The 25,919-nt window shown below is 38.1% G+C and overlaps 1 protein-coding gene across 3 annotated transcripts in view; it reads left to right on the forward strand.

Annotated features, from left to right (window-relative positions):
• The window catches only part of AKAP6 (A-kinase anchoring protein 6), a 584,567-nt gene that overhangs the window by 155,301 nt on the left and 403,347 nt on the right, over positions 1 to 25,919 (forward strand). The window contains exon 4 of one of the 3 annotated variants that reach the window (XM_073895064.1): positions 23,803 to 23,927. The exons of the other annotated variants lie outside the window; for them this stretch is intronic. The gene's annotated coding sequence lies outside the window, so the exon portion shown is untranslated. The remainder of the gene's footprint in view (positions 1 to 23,802; positions 23,928 to 25,919) is intronic. 3 annotated transcript variants of the gene reach the window in all.

Genomic DNA, 25,919 nt, shown 5'->3' on the forward strand with positions numbered 1-25,919 from the left:
CTGTGTAATTTCTTTTCTTACACTCTCCACACAAGATTCGGCACCATGTTTTTCATGTAGTAGACACTCAATAAGTATTAGTTCATTGGTTGATTTTTTTTTCTTATGAAGTATACAGCACTGTAGACTCAGAAATCATCCAAGAAGAGAGTTTTCTCACAGAGGGCTTGTGGATGGGCATTAGGGCTTCTGCAGACTCCCTGAAATTAAATGCAAAGTAAATATTTTCTGAGGCGAGAGATCAAAGTTGTCCAGATTCACAAAGAAGTTTTTGACTTCCTCCTAAATGATGAGAATTACTGAATTTATTTACTCATTTTCTTCTCTTCCTGGTCCTAGGTCCTAATGCCATGTCCATGACCTCACAGATGCCTAGGAGTTCTCTTGGGATGCCTCAGTTCCCAGTTTTAGTTGTTCCTGAAAGAGAAGCAGAGATTAAATGAAAGTCATGTGCTGTGATAAGCTGATTGTATTTTTTTTTTAATTGCATAACACTGAAAGGACTGTGTCCCTAAGTTCTAGTAGAGACTGTTTATCTTGGTGGTTAGATGTAAGGGCTCTAAGCCAGGTGGCCTGCACTTGAATCCCAGTTCTGTCATTTACTCGTTGTGTGACCTTGGGCAAATTATTGAAACTCTCTGAATCTCAGTTTCTTTATCTGTAAAATGGGAATAGTAATAGTGATCTCATATGTGGGGGTTCCCTGAGGATTAAATGAGTCAATGCCTATAAAGTATTTAAAACAGTACCTTGCACACATACTAAGCATGATGTCTTCACTATTACTATAGCTCTTATTGTTCAACTTTACCTCATCGTCATCAGTACAGATAAGCCATGGTAATTGTGTCTTCTTCTGTGGCCCTTTCCACCACCAAATTCTCTCCAGGGAATCACTTTAGGATCAGAACAGAATGATGAATTGCTTTGCAGAAATTATGTAGTTTTCCTCTGTGCCAGGTATAATTCTGTGTTTTCTTGCTGGAGTTTGCCTGGCACTCTGAGGTCCAGTTCTCACACTATGAAAGTATTTCAGCCATTTTAAACATTAAGGGGGGAGAATATCAAGATCCTTTGAGATTTATAAATATGCCTTCCCCTCCATAAAATATTAACAAAATATTAACACAAATATTCTTCATTCTAAGAAAAACTTTTAGTAGTGTCTTTTCCATCATTTTAGTTGCTGTTAACTGGGAAATAGATAAAATGAAGGGCAAAGGATGCAGACAGATTGAAATCAGTACTGCCTGGAATTAATCCTTTCTATTAGCTTTAAGGTTAACACTTTTAAAATGATAAAAGGTTTTGATTAATCCCAGAATATATACATTTATTTGTAGAGATTGTATGACTGGTGAGTTCTTAGTTACCATTTTTGAGAGAAGCAGAAAAATAATGAAGTGATTTTTGTGGAGATAGGGGTTGTACTAAATGAGACAGTTTTCCAGTGTTATTTTTATGAGGTGACTAGTAAACATTTGAGAAGGAAGGGCTATATAGAGGCTGTGCTGCAGAGATTCCTCAGCTTAGTGCCCATTCTGTGATATTTCCCCTACTATTCCCTGAACTCTGAAACTGTAATTAAACAACTAATATCAACTACTCCATTCCTAGGATCCTGGGAGCAGGTGGAATTAGAATATGCATATTTAAGGAGGAGAAAACTTTCCATTTGAGGTCTAGGATAATGATGGAAATGGGGGTTATGAGGAGTAAGAATATATATTAGTCAGGGTCTTAGCAGGAAATAGTTGATACATACAAATTGGGTAACTTCAGAATTTAAAACTAAATTTATAAAGGTGTCGACAGGATATAGAGAAATGACAAGAGATAGTGCAATATCCTTAGGCTACTAAGGGGTGAGGGTGGTGCCTGTCTACCCCTGGGTGTGAACTGGGAAAAGGAATAAGCAGTAATGTAATCTAGAAACAGAGAGGGAGTGGGAGAGGAATAGGGAGAGAGACAGGGACAGGGAGAGAACGTTGAGGACCAGCTTTGTAGAAAGAGTTTCTGATAGGAGCTCTGAAATCTGGCCATAGTCAGAGGATGGTGAGAATGTAAAATGGTACAGCCATTCTGGAGAACGGTATGGAGATTCCTCAAGAAAACTAAAAAAATAGAACTGATGTTCTATTTGATCAAGAAATCCCACTTCTGGGTATATCCAAAGGAAACAACACCACTATCTTGTAGAGATATATACACCGCATGTTCACGGCAGCCTTATTCACAGTAGCCAAGTTATGGAAGCAAGCTAAATGTCCATCTACAGATAAATGGATAAAGAAAATGTGATATGGCAAAATAATATACAGTGGAAAATTATTCAGCCATAAAAAAAAAGGAAATCCGGTCATTTGCAACTTGGATGGTCCCAGAAGACATTATGCTAGTTAAAATAAGCCAGACAAAGACAAATACTATACAACCTTGCTTATATGTGGTATCTAAAAAAACTGAACTCATTGAAAAAGAGAGTCGAGCAATGGTTGCCAGAGGCAAGGAGGTAGGGGAAATGGGGAGATATTGGTCAAAGGGTAAAAAGTTTCAGTAATATACATGGCAACTGTAGTTAATAATTCTGGATTATATACTTGAAAGTTGCTAGGAGAATAGATCTTAAGTGTTCTTAGCACACACATACAAAAAAAGGTAAATATATGTGGTGATGGATAGGTTAATTAGCCTGATTGAGGGAATCATTTCACAATGTATATATATATATCAAAACATCACATATACGATGTTTGTCAATCATACCTCAATTAATCTGGGGAAAAAAGTCAAAGGATAGTGCCAGACTGGGGCAAGCCTACAAGGAAGGAAGACATGAACACCCCAATCTGGTTCTTCTTTCCTGATTTACACTAGTGGTCCTTTGTGAACCCGATTGGAAGCCAGAGGGCACCTCTGTGTGCTCCGTAGACGTAATGGCATACCTAGCATTTTAGACACCTGGAACAGATAATTTTTAATACTCCTTCTCCTCCCATATAGGACAGAATTATTTTTAATAATAATCATGTAAATAATCCATCATAATCATTGTTTTCTTGATTTCATTCTTAAGCTTTATAAGAAATATAATTAACAGTTAAAAAGAGCAATGTGTACAATGTTATTAATTGTTATAAAGTTATTCAAATTCAGTAAAATATTTTGTGTATGCTTCTGGACCCTTAGAACTTGGTCTGGAAAGGAATGTCTATAGCTAGGTCTCCGTGTGTCAGGGCTGACAGTATAACTGGAAACTTTTTGAATGAACTTCCATGTAGAAAATAATGTTAATTAAAAGTAAAAGAGAGAGAGAATGAGAATTTGAGGCCTACCCACATATTATTAAAACTGCAGCAATTCTTCATTTTAGAAGTTAGCCATAGTGTTAATATAAAGCAGATTGACTTTTGGTTGGTTCATTATTATTTTCAAATTATCCACAAATAATTCCCCCCTGATTGCCTATGCCAGCGGTTGGGTAGGGAATGGATCCTGAGGGACAAGCACAAGGCATCTTGCCTGGGTCATTCAGGGATGGACTGAGAGTTTTCTAAGCCAGAGGTGGTGAGCTCCTACATCCTTGCTGTTTCCTTCCCATTGTTTTTCTACTCTTTGTTTGTCTGCATGAGGTTGTCAGGAACATTAGCCTCCTATTACAGATTTTGCAACAGCTGTGTACTTGACATGAGTGGCTGAGTGGAGTGATGATAACAAAATGGAAGGGACCCATAATTCTTTTTTTTAAATTTAATTTTATTATATTATGTTAATCACCATACATTACATCATTAGTTTTTGATGTAGTGTTCCATGATTCATTGTTTGTTCATAACACCCAGTGCTCCATGCAGAATGTGCCCTCTTTAATACCCATCACCAGGCTAACCCATCCCCCCACCCCCTCCCCTCTAGAACCCTCAGTTTGTTTTTCAGAGTCCATCGTCTCTCATGGTTCGTCTCCCCCTCCGATTTCCCATAATTCTATATAACAAATGAAAGCCTTAGAAGCTCTTCTCTTGCCACAAGACTGCTTCCTAGAGCTTTCAGGAAATGCCATTTGGGGGATAATTTTGTACCTATATGCATATTCTCCTTTTTTGGGGAGTCTCCACATACCGAAGTGCCCCTCATTTATCTGCTTTCCTCTTCTTCCTGCTTCCACATGTCTTGAGGATCTGCTGGCTCATTTTGCTCTCTTGGTTTTCTTCTCCCCAACCCCCTTCTTGGCTACTTCTGTTTCCTTCTTCTTTCTTCACTGGACCAGACATGAATTTGTTCTGGGAACTTTTAGTAATCTATGGAAAAGGTTGTTAAAGGCTTCATGTCAGATGTTCAGTTGCTTGGTAACTCAAAGAACCTCCTGCCAAGTTTATGTTCAGAGAATTAGAAAAACGGTTCAGTCCCCACTGTTTCCAGGTCTGGGCAGCATCAGTTCACCAGCTCTGCTGTGTCTAAGGAGATCCCCACACAGACACAGAGAAGAGCCTCAGCCTTCACAGAGCCTCGAGGGTGAGGACAGCAGCAGTGCCCACCTGGCCAGGCCTGAAGAAGCACCTGGGGAGGCTGACGTGCACAGAGGAGTGCGTCCTTTTGCAGAGCAACAAAAACTCACTAGTCACTGTATGTTGGTGAGGTGGTTTGAGATTCTCTCAGTTTTTCTACTTCTTTATGATTTCTCTCACATTCTCATTTCACTTCCTAGTATCTTTCAGGAAACCCAGAATTTGAGACTTAAAGACTCTAACAAATGCTACCAGGTAACCTCAGAGCAATGGCACAGAACCCACTCTTGTTGCCAACCTCCACAAACAAACAAAACCAAACACAATCCCCTAGGATTATGGATTGGGAGATACCAACCTGGAGGAGAGGAGGCTTCCATAGTGGTAGGTAGGATGAATCTGGGTAAAATATTTGGTTTTAATGCCTGTTAATTGCCAAGGTACCAGAAGCAGCCCAAGGTCCTGCAAAGAGTTCCTCGCTGGCCTGCAGATGATATTTACTGCCTGATGGTGTGCAGAAAAGTGCCAGAGGAGTAGGCTCCTTCTGAATGGTATCAGGATCCTCTATTACTTGCACAAATCATTGGCCTTGTAACCCCCTTAAACTGTAACACAGAGGAGGTAGAAAAACTAAGAAGAAAGGAACTGCCGCAGCATGAATAAAAATTAGTGTTTGGCACACCCTGGTTAGGGATGGGGAGTGGGAGGGGGAGCAGGATCTTCTCCAAGACTGGCTGACCGGGAGCCAGGATTATTCAAGTGGAAATGAATAGGGAAGGAAGGGGAAAGAACAGAGGTCTATTGAAGGGTACAACAAACATTTTAGTGAGTCTTCAAATGTTGCATTGTCTTGTAAAAGTAGTCATTGTATCAGTTGCAAATTAACTTTGAAATGATTGAATTGAATTGGGATAAAAACCTAAAAATGATTACAAGAAAGGAAAGGATCTCAAATATTAGCAACAATATTTATACTAAAAAGTTTTCAGTGTTCAGAGTAACAGATTTTGGTGATGGTTTTAACTGTTGGGAGCTCATTTGATTTTCATTTGAATGGACGAGGAGCGTGTCTAAAAATAAGAATGAGAACTAGGGCATCTGCTGCGGTTTTTCCTGAGAATACAAGTAAATTGAGTATAACTTGATTTTAGCCTCTTTTCATAATTAGGGCTATTAATTGGGGCACCTGGGTGGCTCAGTCGTTAAGCATCTGCCTTAGGCTCAGGTCATGATCCCAGGGTCTTGGGAGTGAGCCCCGCATCGGGCTCCCTGCTCAGTGGGAAGCCTGCTTCTCCCTCTCCCACTCCCCCCTGCTTGTGTTCTCTCTCTCGCTCTGTCTCTCTCTGTCAAATAAATAAATAAAACTCTTAAAAAAAAAGACTTCTCTTTGGAAAATGCTAACTACCTAGATGACTCTGGGTGTGTTTGAAAAGAGTTAGGAAAGTAGGAAGGTTTTTGGTGGCATGGATGCTCTGTCAGATGGCTTAGGAAGCTTGTTCTGCTTCCTCATTTCTTGATGTTGCTGAGGTTTAGGAATATTTTGGGGGTGCAAGGCTACATGGATAAGGGAGAAACCCAGAAATCTTGAGCCAAAAATGATGGATTAGAGAGAAAAATACTTTTTTTTTCTTTAAATGCTAGACCAATGTGTCAAAGTTATAAAAGTAACTTGGATAGCTTTCTAGTTGATTCAAAACTGAACCATCTTTTTTAAAAAATAGCAGCCCTTTATCCTTGAACATGTGGCAGGAACCTCGAAGTGCTGATTTCTTCCTTGGATGGGAGGTTGACAGATGGCTCCTGAGGTTCCTTTCTACTGAGAAATTGTTTGGTTCTCATAAAAAGGTTTTATATGCAAAATGTACTTCACATATTGACACAGCATAATAACAAAGGTTTTCTTCCTCCTCTGATTTGAAACTGACATTAAGACTAGTAAATAGTATGAAAGGTAATAAAATTCTAATGTTCAAACTGATGTTAGATGCTCATCTCTTATAAGAAGACCAGAACTTTAGAGATATCCTCAGGAGAATCTACCTGACTTGCTTCTCTTGATCAGGTATGGTGAGATTTTCAAAAGGTGATGATGGTGATGATGATTATGGTAATAAATGTTCCTTGAGTGAGAAAGAGGAAACTATTTAGAATTTTGGGAAGTAAAGCCCAATTCATTTCTCATAGGTAGACAATGTTAATAGTTCCTTGTTTTACTTTTTCATTCTTTTAGGATACTTTTAACTTTAAACAGTGTTTTTTAGGAAGTTTTGTTTAAAGTTTATTTTTTTTAAAGATTTTATTTATTTGAGAGAGAGAGAGAGGGAGTGAATGCTCAAATGAGCAGGGGGAGGATCAGAAGAGGAGGGAGAGGGAGAGAATCCCAAGCAGACTCCACACTGAGTGCAGATCATGACCCTGAGATCATGACCTGAGCCAAAGTCAAGAGTCAGACGTTTAACCAACAACTGAGCCACCCAGGAGCCCCAGTTTTGTTTAAAGTTTAGATATTTAAAGAATAAAATAATTTTAGTTGAGAAGAGCTAAACCATACTAAATGATTAGATAATTTAATCATAAATTACGAGTGTATCTATATTTATCCATATGTAATTTCATGTAATATTAAGAAGCTGATTTGAAGCCCTGAGTATGTGGGAGGGGCATGTCAAATGTTAGCCTCATTGTAAGGCCATGGTTCTCAACCAGAAGTGATTTTGCCACAACACTCCCCCCCCCCCCCACCAACCCTGGGGACATTTAGCAATATCTGAAGACATTTCTGATTGTCACAACTGGAAAGGTGGGAGTACTATAGGTATCTAGTGGGTAGAGGCCACAGATGTTGCTACACATCCTGTAATACACAGGGCAGCTTCTTACAACAAAGAATTATCAGGCCCAAAATGTCAATAATCCTGCTATGGGTGTGATATGGGCTGTTTACTGATAGAATACCACCTCCCAACAATATCTGTATGTCTTTCCTTCAGATCTAATCAGGTTCCAACCTCTTGACTAGAGGGTTAAGGTCATGCTGAGTGGGACCTGAGTGGAAGAACAGATGAGATCTAAATATTCTATAGGTATATGTTGACTTAATTCCTCAGTTTAGGGTAAGGTACCCTTGCCTTCAATTGTATTTGGTATCTTCTAGTCTAGAGACTCCATTTTACTCTCTCCAGAGAGGCAGACTTCCAAGGGAGGGTATCTGGGATTCTAGCAGCTTTTTAAATTGGCTTTCAGGCAAATATCCTGTTTTTAGGCCCATCACACCCCACTGCCAGGGGAATGAGATATCATCAATTCTGGGACATTTTGGGGGCTCCACATATAAATTGGGTTGACCCTGTTTCCCCACTGCCAGGTTTAGCTTTTTCAGATCTGGTGAATCAGTTACTTTTTTCCCAGTTTTCTGGTTTCTAAAATTCTTTGTCATTATTATCTCTCTCACTCTCTTTGTTTTGAAAAAATTCCTTTAGTGATATTTTTGCAGGATTTTAAGAGGGAACAGAGGCTAATGAGAGCATGTGACTTTCTGTCTTTACCAGAAGTATAAAATTATTTTTCTTCTCCAATATGTTTTCTGTAGTACTGGCTTCTCCATTTGTCTGCTAATACCAGGAAATGGGCCCCCCACCCCCCCAGCCACTAGTAAGAGAAGGGGTTTACTGAGTATTGGTTATTGTGAGATAAGGTCCAGATTGAGTGCTACCTCAATAGTTGCCCTGTTACTAAAAACAAAACAAAATAAAACATTTCTCAGTATTACTTTTAGCCTTTCTAGATTTTTTTGTCTTTATTTCAGAGCCCCTTATTTTTATTTATTTATTTATTTTAAAGATTTTATTTATTTGAGAGAGAGAGCAGAGAAAGAGAGAGCACACGAGAGGTGGGGAGAGGCAGAGGGAGAGGGAGAAGCAGAATCTGACTCCCCGCTGAGCAGGGAGCCCAATGCAGGGCTCGATTCCAGGACCTTGAGATCATGACAAGAGCCGAAGGCAGATGCTTAACCGACTGAGCCACCCAGGAACCTGCCACTTACTTAATATGTAGCATACAATTGTCTACCAGCTTATTCATATAAAGCCTTTATTTTCCCACTAATTGAATCCTTCATGCACTCACACTCACTCACTCCTTGACCCATATATTCAGTACGTGTTTATCAGGTGCCTGCTATGCAGAAGGGTCTGAGTAAGACAATACGTAGGATGCAAAATTGTGTCCCATAGTTCCTGCTTTTAAGGAGTTTATAATCTTCTTTGCATCTTTTTAGAAGTAAATTAAATGACACGGCATATTTCCTTGACAATGTGACATACCTCATAGTTTTTATACATAGTATTGACACACTACCATTCTCCCCTGTCATATCATCAACTTGGAAGAGCATCTTTGGGTAAGGCTATGTCTGCATAAATATGGGTTATAAATATGCAGGGACTCCACTTTTATCAGATGTCATAACCAAAGGAAAATTACTGTTCACTTCCCTTTGTGTCTCTAATGAGTCCTTAGGAGGGGAAGCTAAAAACTCATTGCTCAGTATTCCAAAGGAGCTTCCAGTAGTCATTCTTCAAGTCACCAGGAAATGATCTCCCTAAAATGAATTAATATATGCCAAAGTGGTCAGGTGCATGATAGATCGTCAGGGATACATGCCAGGGATGATGGTGTTTGTAACCTGCCTTGGTCTAGTCCTACATTTCTTAACATTTTAAATACAAATGCCTTTGAATAAAGAAATGGTAGGATGGCTGAGAGTAGGTGTAGATGATGCACTTTTATTTGTCCTAATCTTGACTTTGGAGGTTTTCCTTGTAAATAGGGCAATCAGTCCTATACTTGCCATTTTGTGTGCACTGTCTCCTGGATTCCTACTGAGCAGGCTATCTAGAGGTCCTTAAGAGTAGATATACTGCTTTAAATTGCCTATCTTTCTTTTTAACAGCTTCTTGCCCTGATCACCCAAAAATACCATATAAGGATATCATTAAACAAGTAAGAGATAGTCACAGGGACCAAAGAAAATGTTTTCAAGGCAAATCATTTTTAAATCCTTGTAATATACAGCCATGGGATGGGGGAAGCTCACAGTTATTCAACCACCAATTTCTCCCTTGCTTTCTGCTCCAACTCATCCCTGAAACATAACTCAAAGTGAAGTGCCCTGTCATTGTGCTTTCTCCTGCCATCACCACAGCTTTTAGCACTGTGTCTTTTTTTTTTTTTAAAGATTTTATTTATTTATTTGACAGAGAGAGACAGCGAGAGAGGGAACACAAGCAGGGGGAGTGGGAGAGGGAGAAGCAGGCTCGAGGGAACACAAGCAGGGGGAGTGGGAGAAGGAGAAGCAGGCTTCCCGCAGAGCAGGGAGCCCGATGTGGGGCTCGATCCCAGGACCCTGGGACCATGACCTGAGCTGAAGGCAGATGCTCAACGACTGAGCCAGCCAGGCGCCCCTTAGCACTGTGTCTTGATGAGAGAAGCAGCTCTTCAGGTTTTTCTTCATTGACCAATGGGTGAATCCAAGCTGCAAGAAACAGTGTTGGATTTCTGTTTCTCTATGGAGCACATCCTCATCCTCCCAGTTTGGGGTTTGCCTTTAATGATTTTGTCACAGGCAGAAGGATGAAGGATGAGCCCAAAGTAGAGACCTAAATTGACAGCCTATGCAGAAGATCAAAAGGAAAACCTGGACACTGAGCACAGGCGATGCCAGTGTCAGAAGTTAATCATAGATTTAGCTAGCCAGAATCTAGAATGCCAGATGAAGGGTTCCAGTGTGAAAATGGGAACCTCCTGAAAGGGATATAAGCTTACCGAAGGACAAATGAGAGATTCAGAGTTGAGATTAAAAGGTAAATAAAATGGGAAGCTAAGCATGACTTCCACTTTTTTCCTCCTTTTAATACTGATAGATTGAGGTTGGGTCTGCCTGGGCACAGAAGAGCAGGGACTGTGGAAGTCAGAGGGCCAGGAGGCAGGGAAGGAAAGCCTTCTTGCTTTTGACTCCCTAAAGTCTGGAATCCATACTCTTTTTGTATACAAATGACACTTGGAGTTTTCTAGAGCAGAATTCCCCAAAGTGTTCCCAAAGGAGCACTAGTTCTGTTAATGCAGAAAAATATTTGGATAACACTGAATTAAACAAAATTAAGAAATTTCTTTCTGAAGATTCCTAGGAGCAAATGTGTGCTGTGTATCTCCCAGAGGAGCAGTAGGTAAATAGTGTTTCCCAGATGTGTTCAACCTCCAAACCTTTTCTCATAAGAACTTCACAGGACCAGTATTATGGGGACCACATTTTGGGAAATGATGTTCTGGCTGCTATCTGGATGTGCATGTGGAATTTTCATGTCTTCTACTCAGAACATTTTGTTCTGCTGACTGTCAGAGCTCACCTTGTGAAATTGTGCAACTGAATGAATACTGATGTATTTTTATCCTTATTTTCAAGGAATTGTTTATTAAGATGACATAATGAATTGAGGAAAAACTTGAAGCCTTTTCACTTTACAGCCACTTTACAAAGAAAGAATGACCACAGTAAAACTTCTGGGCAGTTCAGATCTCTAATTTAGTCTTACCCTAGGGAGAAAATGACCTGGAATAACTTACCAGATTAATCCATTTACTGAGCTGAACTTGCCTTTGTTCAGATAACTAAATTTGGATGTATGTTTAGTGTGAAGCAGAAGTAATTATTTCATGTATTTTTTAAACTCCTCCTCTCAGTTCAGTTTTAAATAGAAGATGGCTTCTTGGCCTTTTGGCTAAGATCAAGGATAGTTTCAAACAGAGGTGATTGATTCAATTATAACCTAAGAATAAGATTTTGGATATTTTTCTCCTTAAATATTTCATAGACACAGAAATAACCAGTGATACTGGAAAAAGTAAAAGACAAGAAGAAGAGGTTAAATCTGTATGATGGTGATGAATTCTTTCAGAGGTATAATGTAGTATATGGGTATAGAAGACCCTCTGTTAGCCGTTGGATGATTTCATCCTACAGTGTTATTGTATGTAATACCCATGCATTTCTGGAGGTTTTTAGGATAATGATTTGTGTGTGTGTGTGTGTGTGTGCCTATCTCAGTCCCTTAACTGAGCATAAACTCAGTAACTATCTAAGAATTGCCTTTGTTATTTTAAGACTTTTGGCTACTTTTTGAATAATAAAAACCAGTGTTATTTAATTCAAGTGACTGCTTCATAGTCTCACCCAAGATACTATTTTAAAATGTTTTGCCCTTATAAAGATAAATATTTTAAATTCTGTAGTAAAAGTACATTGTTTTACTTGGGTTTTCCTGGACACTGAGATCCTGTTGTAATATAAACCTTGTTATATTTAAGTGTGTGTGTGTGTGTATGGTTTAATATATAAATGTGAATGTAAGGTTGTAAGAACCCTGTGAAGTGATAGCCAGATACCTTTCTTTTTTGTAATGTAGACTGATAAATGTGGTTTAAAGTATAGAGACTTGACCCAGCAGGAGATACTCCCATCTTGCCCCTAGAGATCCTGAAAAGGCCTTATACCAGGCATTAACCACTTGCTAGCCACAATCTGTTGGCACAGGGACCGGAAAGGAGAAACTCTTATCTGTATCCCCAGAGACCCTCAGAGGGCCCTGTTATACATGGCTCCAGCTTCCTCATAGCCATAGACTGCCAGTCTTCCACAGTCTGGGGGCCAGGGTCCCAGTAGGAGACACTCCTGTCTATATCCTGGGAGATCCTGAAAGGACCCTGTATTCCAGCCCCCCTCACAGACTCAGTGTGTCAGTAGTTCTGATGGCACAGAAACCAGGAGCAGATTCTTTTGTACACTTTCAAAGTATCCTGAAAGGGCCCTAAACTTGGCTCTAGGCGCTTCTAGGTACAATCTTTGAGTAGTCCAGCTGGCACTGGGACAGGTGGGAGAGCCCCATGTCTGCCTCTCAGGAGATCCTGAAAAGGCATTGCACTTGGCTCTAGCTCCTCTAGTTAGTCAGAGGCCAATCCAGCCTCCTCAGGGACCTGGTGGGCTTCCAGAGGAAGGGGCAGACCTCAATCTTAGCTGTGGAACCTGAAACAGCCCTGTGGATTGAGTTTCAGCCATGATCTAGAGCCAGTCCTGTCCACTCAGGACTCATCCAGTGACCAGGCAGTAGTCTTCCCAGGGTCCTGGCAGGAGCCACAACTGCCACAGACATGGGAATACACCCCCTCTCAGGACCCAAATGTGAACCTTGAAGTGGACATTTGTCCTAGCACCACCTTACTGAACAAGATACTAGAGGCAGTCCCATCTGCCCAGGGACCAGGCACAATACACACCTACCCAAGACTCTGGTAACAAGCCTAACAACCATGGATCTTACTGCATACCCGGTCACAGCCTCATAACCAGTTCTAATCCAGCACAACCGTGATTCTGGAAGTAATCTCATCAACCCAAGGAGCAAACAACAGAAGGTGTTTACTTGCTAAAACCGGTCTGTAATGACCAGAAAAAGTTGTTGGTTCTTTCAAATGCACATACGTCTGTATGGGACTATATGGATCATAAAGAATCACGCAAATATGACAGCACCAAAGGAAGCTAATAAAGCTGTAGTAACTAACCCCAAAGAAATGGATATCTACAAGTTGCCTGACAAAGAATTTAAAAAAATCATCTTGAATGAAATGCAAGAGAATACAGATAGACAACTAAATGAAATCATGGAAACAATGCAGGAACAAAATGAGTTTAATAAGTAAATAGACACGATAAAAAAGAACCAAACAGAAATCCTGGAGCTGAAGAATACAATGATAGAACTGAAAAATTTAAGATTGTGTCTCAACAACAGACTTGGTCATGCAGAAGAAAAAAAATCAGTGACCTCAAAGACAGATCTTTAGAAATTAGCCAGTGAGAGGAACAAAAAGAAAAAAGAAAGAGAGTGAAGAAAGCCTATATGAGTTATGGGCACCATCAAGCAAATAAACATTATATCATGGGAGTCCCAGAAAGAGAAGAAAGAGAAAGGAGCAGAAATATTATAGAAAGAAATAATAGCTGATAATTCTGCAAATCTTGGAAGAGATATGGACATTCAGTTGCAGGAAGCTCAGAGGACCCCAGGCAAGATCAACCCAAAGATTACTCTGAGACACATTATAATCAAATGTTAAAAGTCAAAGCAAGGAGAGAATTTTGAAAGCAGCAAGTAGAAAATGACTTATCACATGCAAGGTAAACCGCAAAAGGCCATCAGTGGAGTTCTCTGCAGAAATCTTACAGGTCAGAAAGGCATGGGATGATATATTCAAAGTGGTGAAAGAAAAAGTATCAACCAAGAATACTGTACCCTTATGCCGTGAAGCAAAACTGTCCTTCAGAAATGAAAGAGAGAAAAACATTCCCAGACAAACAAAAGCTAAAGTGGTTCATTACCACTAGACCTGCCTTACAAGAAATGCTAAAGGGAGTCCTTCAAGTTGAAATGAAAAGACACTAAGTAACAACATGAAAACCTAAAATTCACTGGTAAAGGTAAACATATAGTTGAATTTAGAATACTCAAATAATGTGATGCTGGTGTGTAAGTCACTTTTATCTCTAGAATAAAAGTGAGTTTTATTTATTTATTTTAGGATGGCCTGATTCAATTTTATTTATTTATTTATATTGGGAGGGTTGCTGTTTTTTTTTTCTTTTTTCTTTTTTAAAATTTAAATTCAATTAGTCAATGTATAGTATATATCATTAGTTTTTGATATAATATTCAATGATTCATTATTTGCATATAACACCCAATGTCTAGAATAAAAGTTAAAAAAATAATATTAAAAATAGCTATAGATACAATAATTTGGTAATGGATATACAGTATAAAAGATGTAAAGTGTGACATCAAGAGCATAAAATATCGGGGGAGAAGTGAAAGTGTAGCTTTTTGATGAGGTTGAAGGTAAGTGGTTATCAGCTTAAAATAGACTGTTATATTTATAAGATGTTTTATGTAACCCTCATGGTAACCACAAAGAAAAAAAACCTTTAGTAGTTACATAAAAGACAAAGAAAAAGGAAATAAAGCATAGCACTACAAAAAAAATCATAAAGGAAGACAGAGGAGAAGAAAGGAACAAAGGAACTAAAAAATGGTCAGAAAATAATCAATGACAATATTAAGGCTTTACTTACTAATAATTATATATAAATAGACTAAATTCTCCTATCAAAAGGCACAGAGTGTTTGAATGGATAAAAAAATAAGATCAGCAATATGCTGCATACAAGAGCCTCACTTTAGCTTTAAGTACAAATGTAGGTAGAAAGTGAAGACTTGGAGAAAGATACTCCATGCAAATGGTAACCAAAATGGAGTAGGAGTGGCTATACTTATATCAGATAATAGGGACTTTCAGTCAAAATCTGTCACAGGAGATAAAGATGGTTACTCTATAGTGATAAAGGACTCAATTCATCAAGAAGATATAACAATTATAAATATATATGTACCTAACATTGGAATGCCTAAATATTTAAAGTAAATATTAATCAAATTGAAGGGAGAAATAGATAGCAAACAATACAGTAATAGTAGGGGACTGCAATATTCCACTTTCAACATTGGATCTAGACAGAAAATTAGTAAGGAATCAACAGACCTGAATAACACTATGGACCAAAGGAGCTTAATAGACATATACAGACCATTCCATATAATAGCACTAGAATACACATCCTTCTCAAATGCATACGGAACATTCTCCAGGATGGATCATACAATGGACTGCAAACCAAGCCTTAACAAATTTGAGAAAATCAGAATTGTATCTAGTATCTTTTCTAACCGCAGTGGTATAAAAATAGAAATCATTAGCAGGAGGAAAACTGAGAAATTCACAAAATATGTGGAAATTAAACAACACATTCCTGAACAACCAGTGGATCAAATTTCAGAAATCAAAAAGGAAATCAAGAAAGTATCTTGAGACAAATGAAAATGTATGGGATGCAGCAAAAACAGTTCTAAGGGGAAAGTTTATAGTGATAAATGACTACATTGAGAAAAAAGATCTCAAAAAAATAGCTTAACTTTATACCTCAAGGAATTAGAAAAAGAACAAATGAAGCCCCAAATTAGCAGAAGGAAGGAAATAATAAAGATTAAAGCAGAAATAAATGAAATAGAGACTAGAAAGACAATAGAAAAAATCGATGAAACTAAAAGTCAGTTTTTGAAAAATTAACAAAATTGGCAAACCTTTAGGTAGACTAAATTAAAGAGAAAGAACAAGAGAGGGTACTCAAAATTAGAAATGGAAGAGGAGACATTGCAGCTAATGCTACAGGAAAAAAAAGTATCATGAGGCTACTATGGGACTATTATGCGAATGAATTGGATAACCTAGAGGAAATGGATAAATTCCTAGAAACATACAACCTACCAAGACTGAATCAGGAAAGAGAAAATTTGAGACCAATAATGACTTAGAAGATTGAAGCAATAGTCAAAAAATTCTCAGCAAAGAAAAGTCCAGGACCAGATGGCTTTAATGGTGAATTCTACTAAACATTTAAAGAAGAATTAACATCAATCCTCAAATGCTTCTAAAAAAAAAAAAAGGAAGACGAAGGAACACTTCCAAATTCATTTAATGAGGCCAGCATTACCCTGATACTAATGCCAGATAAGGACACTACAAGAAAAGAAAACTTAAGGCCAATATTCCTGATGAGTGTAGATGCAAAAACAGACACATAAACTATGTGGAATAGAATAGAGTGCTCAGAAATAAAACCATGCAGGGCACCTGGGTGGGTCATTCGGTTAAGTGACTGCCTTCGGCTCAGGTCATGATCCTGGAGTCCCGGGATCGAGTCCCGCATCGGGCTCCCTGCTCAGCGGGGAGCCTGCTTCTCCCTCTAACCCTCTCCCCTCTCATTGTACTTTTTCTCTCTCATTCTCACTCTTTCAAAATAAATAAATAAATCTTAAAAACAAATAAAACCATGTATATATAGTCAACTAATATTTGACCAGAAATCCAAGAATATTCCATGGGGAAAAGGTAGTCTTTGCAACGTATGGTTTGGGGGAAAATATTTGCAAACTATGTATCAAATAAGGAGTTAATATTCAAAATATGTAAGGAACTCCTACAACTGAGCAGTAAGCAAACAAACAAATAATCCAATTGGAAATGGGCAGAGGACTTGACTATACATTTTTTCCAAAGAAGATAGGGTGCCTGGGTGGCTTAGTCGGTTGAGCAATAGGTCTCTTGATTTTGGCTCAGGTCATGATCTCAGGGTCATGAGATGGAGCCTCACGTCAGGCTTGCTGTTCAGTGTGGAGTCTGCTTATCCCTCCCCCTCTGCTCCTCTTGTGCTCTCTCTCTCTCTCAAATAAATAAATGAATAAAAAAAAAAAAAGGGATTTCATTTCCTTTGGATATGTACCCAGAAGTGGGATTGCTGGGTCATATGGTAGTTTTATTTTTAAATTTTTTTAAAAGTTTTTATTTATTTGTATAAGTAATCTCTACACCCAATGTGGGGCTCAAACTCACAACACCAAGATCAAGAGTCACATGCTCCTCTGACTAAGACAGCCAGGTACCTCTATTTTTAATTTTGAGGAACCTCCATACTGTTTTCAATAGTGGCTGCGCCAATTTACATTCCTGCCAACAGTGCACATGAGTTCTGAAAAATCACTATCTTGAGGATATGTCTGAACCCCCATGTTTGTTGCAGTATTATTCACAGTAGCCACAACATGGAAAAACCTAAGTGTTCATCAACAGATGAATGGATAAGGAAAATGTGATATGCATATAATACATCCATAAAAAGGAAGGAAATTCTGCCATTTGTGACGACATGGATGCACCTTATAGTTTAAGTGAAATGAGTCAGATGGAGAAGACAATTACCATATGGTATCACTCATATATGGAATCTAAAATAAAGCCAAATTCATAGAAACAAAGTAGAATGGTGGTTGCCATGGGCTAAGGCTAGGGAAAATAAGGAGATGTTGGTCAGAGGGTACAAACTTCTAGTTACAAGATGAATAAGCTCTGGGGAGCTAATGTACAGCATAGTGACTACAGTTAACAATATTGTACATTTAAAAGTTGCTAAGAGAGTAAATATTAAATGTTCTCACCACATACAAAAAATTGTAATTACATAAGCTGATGGATATGTCAACTAACCTTATTGTGGTAATCATTTCATAATATATATGTGTGTCAGATCAGCATGTACACCTTAATCATACAAAATGTCGCATGTCAATTATATCTCAGTGGAGCTGGGGAAACAAAAAAAAATGGAAAAAAAAAGTATAGAGACTCTTTGTAGTCAAGATCAACTTTCTCCAGCCTATTTCTCCTTATAGTTCAATTAAGAATTAAGTACACATAGAAGCTGCTAGTTCTTCCTTTCTTGGACCTGAAGTTCCTGGAGGGGAAAGGGTCAGCAAGTGTTGACTAACTTGTTTTCCAGCCTACCCAGGAAAGTGTCAAACAAAGTGAGATGCTCATTAAATACATTTTTTTCCCTTAAACTGTAGTGTACATAAAACTGTCAGGCTAATATATTCTTCTAACTCCTTATAAATCTGTCTAAATCTCTTTTCTTTTAAATTTGCATATTATTTTGCACATTATGGTAGAAGAAGAAAACCATATTCTGTCAGCTGTTTCTGTTTTTACATTATGTTAAAAAAATGAAATAAAACAAAACTCACCTTTCAGACTACAGCTGAATTAAAGGGCCATTCTAAATGCTCTTATTTTAAAAATTGAGTCAGCTGCATGTTAATAAAATATTCTGGATTGTTCATTTTCAGGCATAAGTAACATTTCTTACTGAAGAAACTCATTCAAAGGACCTTGAGTATCCAAATCAGTGTTTGAATCATATAGAACTATTAACAATGACAGGATCAGGGCAAAGGCCACAGTGAATAGAAGCTATGACAAGCAGAATTTGTCTGAGATTCATTTGTATTTGGCTGCAGATGACTAAGTAAGACCAAAAGTAGCTGTGTCATGTGATGTATGATATGATTCTGAGGCATTAATTGAAAAATTATAAATGGATGATTTCTAGAGCCTATTGGAGAAGGACCAGTGGTTTCTGTCACATCAGTTGTAACTGTTGCTAACAAAGGATATAAAAAATAAGAATAAAAAGCCGAGGAGACAGCTTTTAAGCACCCGAATCACTCTTGGATGAAAGCAAGGTGCTCATGCGCGTGGATTATAGAGCTTATTGAAGACTCATCTAAGTAGGGCCAGAAGTGAAAGGCTCGAAAATGATGACGTGTCTGGGAACCTGCTCCTCCTTTTCTTCCGCACCACTGCTAGACTTGGTTAGTGGTGAGTGATAAAATCAAATGGCTGGAGGGTTTAGCTTTTAGCTTAGACTTTAGCACTCTCATGGCAGAGAGGCGAGTGTATGGGTTAGTCTGTTAACAATGTTCGGCATTTTGGGCTTTGTACTCCTGTGGTTTAGAGGGGTGCCTAAATTAAAAAAAAAAACAAACACTTTTTTTCTGTCTTTGCTGAAAGGAAGATCTGGCAAGGCATCTAGCAATATTTAGTTTATAACTAATTTTCTAGAGTTGATGAAGGATCTGCTGGGTTCTTTTTAGAGGCCTTTAAGTCATTAACCCTTACTTAGCATTTTCTGTTATTGCTATTTATTTCATTAAGCAAGAGAATAAATAATTTATTAGGAAAAAGAAAAATTCAATGAAGATGAATTTATGCTTAAGCTAGTCTGTGCCCTATCCTTTTATCATCTACCAGAATACACAGCACAAAAATATTTATGAGCTTATACTCTTACTTTTCACTAGAAAATATGTATTTTTTTCTTTGAAAGTCCATGATATGTAACTTTTATTCTAGGAATTATTTTTCAAAACACTAATTCATGTCAGAGCAAGTTGTATTTTATCAGTCACTCACTTTCAATTTAGATGGCTGGTTGGGGAGAAATGTTTGACAGTACTTAATGAATGTGATGCATTTTAAGCAAAACTATTGTAATATATTTAAAGAAAATAAGATTCTGCCCGCTGAAAGTGTTTCTTTGAAAAGCAGACATGGTGCCAGACCTTTAATTATTCCTTCTGTAATAAAGGACATTCAGAAGGAAGATCTCTGATCACATCAGATCTTTGGGTATGAAGAGCCTTTGCCATCCCCCATTAGTATTTTTTAATCTGACATCAGAATTTTGTAAAGAAAATCCCTTTTGCATGTCTGGGAGGTTAGGGTGAGTAGGAAATAATAGTGAATAGGAAATAATGCTTTTGAAAATCCTGGTCTTTATGAGAGTTCATCACCCGTAAAATGCCTTCTGTTTATGGAAGAACAGCAGTATGGGTAGTTATTTGATGTGTTCTCATGTTGCAGCACGAACAGCAAAAACAAATGTAATATTAGTTGAAAGATTTGGCTTAAGTCATTATTTGGTATTTCACTCTGATTCAGTTGTCTTCAAAAATAAAAGTCATTCACTTCAGAGTATATCTACTTGTGGAACAAATAATAAAATAATCTCACCTTCAACTTGATCACTTAATCACCTGTGGCTTTTATCCTGAGATCAGATTTCGTTCATAGGAAGCAGCTCTTTCTTAAAGGGATTATTTGAATGAAAACCTATTGAACTGAGTCACAGTAAGCACTTTGGATTAAAAACTATGGTGTTTTAGGAGATGGGTAGGCACAATTTTAAACTTAGTATTTTGATCAAGTGCCCCCCCCAATCTTGTGACATTCTCTACCAAAATAGAAAAAATAATAATTTTCCTACTCAAATGAGTTTGGGAGTTAATGCGCCCCTATGTAGAGATGCTCAGTTCATTTGAAAGTATTAAAGCCTTGTCCTGCAATTAAGAAACTGTTTTATTTTTTAATCTAGATATTTTTAAGTGTTATATTTGTAAACAAATATTTAAGAGTCTAGTAATTCAGAGGTTTAAGACAAACAGCAGTCTCCAGACCCTCTTATTTTCCATGTCCTGTTCTCCAGAGGCAACCACTTTTCATCTTTTAACTGTTTTTTGGTATCGACCTCTGTCTCCAAACAATAGAATGGTACGGCTACTTCCTGAGTATTTTCTTTTTTATATGCAAGCATAGTTAACATACAGTGTTATATTAGTTTCAGATGTACAATATAATGATTCAACAATTCTGTTCATTTCTCAGTGCTCACAAGGTAAGTGTACTCTCAATTCCCTTTATCTATTTCACCCATCCCCCCACCCACCTCCTCTCTGTTTGTTCTCTGTATTTAAGAGTCTGCTTTTAGGGATGCCTGAGTGGCTCAGTCAGCTAAGCGTCTCACTCTTGGTTTTGGCTCAGGTCATGATCTCAGGGTTGAGACTGAGCCTGGAGTCAGGCTCCATGCTGGGCGTGGAAACTGCTTAAGATTGCCTCTCTCCCTCCCTCTCCCTCTGCTTCTCCCTCCCCCTCTCTCTGAAAAAAAAAAAAAAGAGTCTGCTTTTTTGTTTGTCTCTGTTTTGTTTCCTCGTTTGTTTTGTTTCTTAAATTCCACATATGAGTGAAATCATATGGTACTTGTCTTTCTCTGACTTTTTCATGTAGCATTATACCCTCTAGGTCCATCCATGTTGTTGCAAATGGCAACATTTCATTCTTTTTTATGGCTGAGTAATATTCTATTATATACACAGGCACATGTGCGTGCGCACACACGCACATACCCCACTTCTTTATCCATTCATCCATGGTTGGAGACTTGGGTTTGGGTTGCTTTTATATCTTGACTATTGTAAATAATGCTGCAATGAACAGGGGGTGCATCTTTTTGAATTAATGTTTTTGTTTTCTTTGGGTTACTGCTCAGTAGTGGAATTACATGGATCATATGATAATTCTGTTTTTTAATTTAACCTCCATACTGTTTTCCACAGTGGCTGCACCAGTTTGCATTTGCAGCAACAGTGCATGAAGGTTCCTTTTTCTCTACATCCTCACCAACAGTTGTTATTTCTTGTGTTTTTTATTTTAGCCATTGTAACAGGTGTGAGGTAATATCTCATTGTGGTTTTAATTTGCATTTCCTTAATGATTAGTGATGTTGAGCATCTGTGTCTTCTTTGCAAAAATGTCCGTTCAGGTCCTCTGCCGAGTTTTTAATTGGATTATTTGGGTTTTTTTGGTGTTGAGTTGTATAAGTTCTTAATATGTTTTGGATATTAACTCCTTATCAGATATATCATTTGCAAATATAGTCTCCTATTCTTTAGGTCACCTTTTTTTGTTGATGGTTTCCTTTGATGTACAAAACCTTTTTATTTCAGTGTAGTCCCAGTAGTTTCCTAGAGCTAGTCACAGAATGTAGGAAAACAGTTTATTTACTAGATTACCAGCTTAATACAAAAAGATATTAAAGGAGGGGCACCTGGGTGGCTCAGTCAGCTAAGCATCTGCCTTCAGCTCAGATCATGATCCTAGAGTCCTGGGACTGAGTCCCAGGATCGAGCCCTGAGTTGGGCTCCCTGCTCAGCAGGGAGTCTGCTTCTCCCTCTATCCCTCACCCTGCTCATGCTCTCTCTCAAATAAATAAATAAAATCTTAAAAAATAATAATAAAAAAAGAATTATAGGATATGAATGAATAGCCAGATGAAGAGATACATAGGGCGAGGTCCCCAAGGGTCCTGAGTACAGGAGCTTCTGTCCCTGTGGATGTGTTTTTGTTCACCAATCTGGAGGCTCTCTGAACCCCATCCTTTTGGGTTTTTATGGAGCCTTCATACCTGGAATAATTGATTAAATTACTGATCATTAGTGGTTGATTCAACTTCCAGCCCATATCTTCTTTCCTGAAATTGAGAGCTGGGACTGAAAGTTCAAACCCTTTAATCATGGTTGATTCCTCTGGCAAGCAGCCCCATCCTTAAGGGCTTGCCAGAAGTCACCTCATTAACATAAACTCAGGTGTGGTTGAAAGGGTTGTTATGAACAGTGCACTCTTTTCACCTTTATGGCTCTGGTGCTATTTTGGGAACCAAAGACAAAAGGCCAAATGCTATAACAAAAGATGCTCCTGTTGCTTTATGCTTAGGAAATTCCAAGTCTTAGGAGTTCTCTGCCAGAAATGAGGACATAGACCAAAAATATATTTCTTATTATAAATCACAATATCAGAGTTGCTGTTGAGAAATCCAAAGCAATCTAATTTATGATTCTTTGTATATGCCTCTACCTTTAACCTAAATTTCATTTTCCCTAATATTCTGAGATTCCAAATAAAGTGCCTTAGTGTTTGTCTATTTTCATACACTAGGTGGGTCTTTTTAATCTAGAAACTCATGTCCTTCTATTTCTTAAAAGATTTCATTGATGATTATTTTCCTTTCTCTTTCCTTTTGCATTCAGGAACTCCTGTTCTCCAAATGTTGGGCCTCCTACATTGGTTGCTAATTATCTTACCTTTTCTTTCCTAATTTCTCTCTATTTATCTTTTTGCTTTACTTTCTGTGAGATTTTCTCAACTTTATTTTCAGCGATCATATTGAGATTTCCCTTTTGCTATCATGTTTTTATTTTTCCAAAGTTCTTTTTTGTTCCAAAAATATTTCTTTTAAAAATAACATTCTATTCTTGTTTTATGGATACAGTATCTTACCTCTGATAATTTTTTAAACATTTTTATTTTTTTAAAGATTTTATTTATTTATTTGAGAGAGAAAGAGCACAGAGGGAGAGGGAGAGGGAGAGGGAGAAGCAGACTCTCTGCTGAGCAGGGAGCCCGACGTGGGGCTCCATCCCAGGACCCTGGGATCATGACCCGAGCCGAAGGCAGATGCTTAACTGACTGAAACACCCAGGCACCCCTTATCTCTGATAATCTTTCTTTTTCAGTCAAGTCATCTTCAGCTTGCATAACCCATTCCTCCAGGTTGAGGTTTTTTGTTGCTTACTTTGGGCTTGTTATCCATATTAGACCTTTCCCTAAATCTGTGCTAATCCTTGAGTGTCTGATCATATTTAGAAGTAGGAGACTAGGATATTGAATGAATGCTCTGAATATGTGGACAGGACTTTTGACTGTGAATGTCACTGTAGGGTGATCTGGATGTGCTAATTTTATTATCTTGTCTTCTTGGATGATCAGATATCTTGGAAGGGGTATCTCTAGTCCCTTGACTGGAGGGTAAAGGCTTTGGAGAATCAAGTTAGGAGAGAGGACTGGCAGGAAGGGGGGTGTTGGCACTCAGAATGGTATGTTAACTCACTCCACCATTTTCAAGGTACTTCTGTCTTCAACTGATCACTGTCCCCAAGTCCACAGACCTTTTGATTGATCCTTTTTGGAGAATAAACCTCCAGTCTTCTTCCAGAATTGGGCGTGGGAGCAACCACCCAGCAACACAAAGTAAGGAAAGATTTAGAGTTCTAACTTATTTTTAAACATTGTTCAATCAAAATTAATCTCAATGTGTTATTGCCTCTTTACCCAGAGTTAGGCTAAACTCAAGGTAAAGGGCACAGTCCTCCAAGGCTGCCAAGTATGCCCAAGACTTCTAATACCAGCTGCAAGTTCAGGGGTCCTCAGGGCTATCCTTACTTCAGACCAGCTGGTTATAAATTTGGAGGGCCTCATAGACTCCTTCAGATTTGATAATTTGATAGATCAACTCACAGAACTCAGGAAAGCACTATACTTGTGATTTCAGTTTAATATAGCAGAAGAATACAAATCAGAACCAGCCAAAGGAGGAAACATATAGGGTGGAATCTGGGACTGAGAAGATTCCAACCACAAAATGTCCACATCCTCAGGGATGCATTGCCCTCTTGTCATTGATGTGTGACAATACTCATGGAGTATTGCCAACTTGGGAAGTTTGCTTGAGTTTCAGTGTCCATAGTTTTTACTGGGGCTTCCTTACTTAGGTATGATTGATAAATGATTGCGCTGGTGGTTGCTTAAAGCCCAAGCCCTCTAATTACATGGTTGGTCTTTCTGTCTGGCTAGTCTCCATCCTGAGTAACCTTGTTAGCATAAACTGTCAGGAGTGGTCTGAGGGGCCCACAATAAATAACAAAAAAATACTCCTGCCATTCTGGAAATTCTAAGATATAGAGATTACCTCCTTGGAGTTGGGACAAAGGTCAGACTTTTCTTTTTGTAAAGTTAATTCTTCACTCTACAGTCTTCCATCTCCATTTCCAGAGGTACCTGATTCTACCAATTCCAAAATGCTTAAAGGATTCTGAAGTAAAAGCAGGTTGGTTCTTTGTTCTCTGCTCTGCTGGTTTAGGATTTATTTATTTATTTTTTCCTTCTTAAAGATTTTATTCATTTGAGAGAGAGAAAGAGCAGGAGCTGGGGCAGGGGGGCAAAGGGAGAGGGGGAGAAGCAGACTCCCCACTTAGCAGGGGCTCGATCCCAGGACCCCAAGATCATGACCTGAGCTGAAGGCAGCCGCTTAACCGACTGAGCCACCCAGGTGCCCCTGGATTTAGCTTTCTTGAGTCAGCTAAGGCATTTATCATTTGTTCATCTAATTTTCAGTTTCCAAAACTGTTTTTTCTCCCATTTTGGAGTGTTTATATAAAAATAAGAAAAAATCCCAAATAAAAAAACCCTCTTCAGTGGTGTTAGTGGGATTTCTAGAGGAAGCAAAATTAGATACATATATTCAGTTTGCTATCTCTACCAGAAATCACACAACACTCTCAATTTATTTGTCAGTAGCAACTTCTTGTAGAATACCTATTAGCACCAGGTAAATAAATACCGAGTTAGCAAACACTTATATACTGCTGCATTAATACAGACCAACTAATTTAGGCTTCAGAATCTTTAAAGATAAACAGTGCTTGGGCTCATTTCCTTTCTACTTTACATAATGAGGTCACAAAAGAAAAATAGCCTCTTATCACTTATTGACTGGGGTTGAAAATATAGGAATAGAAGAGAACCTTTTAACTTCAACGTTACCTATTTTTACAGTGTTTGAATTAATATGCATTAGTTTTTAATTAATTTAAAAATAATTTTAGAACAGGAGAAAAGTAACAACATTGCATAAAATAATCCCTAAAAATTTTCCACTTCAAATTTATGATACTAGGGTTAATGGAGAACTAAAAATGGAGAATTCCTTTTATATTTAATGGAGTAGGTAGGACAGAGCACAGAACTCCTTTAATCACTCTGATCTGAAAGTCAGATTTGTAGGCTCCCTGTCCCTCTATCTCTTTCCTTCTCTTCTCTTTTTTTTTTTTTTGGTCTAGAAAGAGGTTTTTAAGGTTACATTTTATATTAATGAAATCTACTTGGAAAAGAGGATGTTGATCCTTTCCTAATGCTGATTTCTCCTTTCGTTTTCTTGGTAAATAAGAGTACGGGCATTGATTT

This window comes from Callorhinus ursinus, unplaced genomic scaffold, assembly GCF_003265705.2.
Source record: "Callorhinus ursinus isolate GAN/ISIS: 27379988/994484 unplaced genomic scaffold, GSC_fseal_2.0 scaffold8, whole genome shotgun sequence".
NCBI classification, from domain to species: Eukaryota; Metazoa; Chordata; class Mammalia; order Carnivora; family Otariidae; genus Callorhinus; species Callorhinus ursinus.